The following is a 576-nucleotide window of genomic DNA, read 5'->3' on the forward strand; positions in this document are numbered from 1 at the left end:
GAATTGGTGAATTGAGTTTAAGAGAGAAAGAGAGAGAGTGGGGGTAAATGAATGATTGAAAGGGAACAAATAAAAAAGCGAATAAATGAAGGACAGAGAGAGTAAGGAAAAATATTATACAAATTGCCTAATTGAGACTAGAGACAGTTACCTCTTGTGACGTCATCAAGGCTTCCCGCGCTTTTCCCGAAATTCAAATTCGGAATATGGCGGCAGCTTTACTGTAGGGGATAGTGCTTTCGAAAGTACTTTTAAGATAAAATGTAAGTGTTGCTTTTGTTTATCCTACAATGTCAGATAGGAAATTTTGGAAAAAGAAAATGATGATTATTACTCGATTCTCGATTTCTAGATGTTCATAATTTGAATTTAGTTCACTTTCAACTCTAAACGAACTATTATTATCTTGTATGCTTATGTTATAATCTTCACAGATATCCCTCTTCCAACGTGACAAAAATAGATTGCATAATACGACGGGTTGTACTTATTTTTTTTTTATAGACCTTGTCATTAAGATGTAAAAGCATTTGTAATTTTTCCTTTTAAAGTGTGATTTTACTTTAGTTACGTCCT

The sequence above is a fragment of the Penaeus monodon genome, chromosome 25 (assembly GCF_015228065.2).
Source record: "Penaeus monodon isolate SGIC_2016 chromosome 25, NSTDA_Pmon_1, whole genome shotgun sequence".
Taxonomy (NCBI): domain Eukaryota; kingdom Metazoa; phylum Arthropoda; class Malacostraca; order Decapoda; family Penaeidae; genus Penaeus; species Penaeus monodon.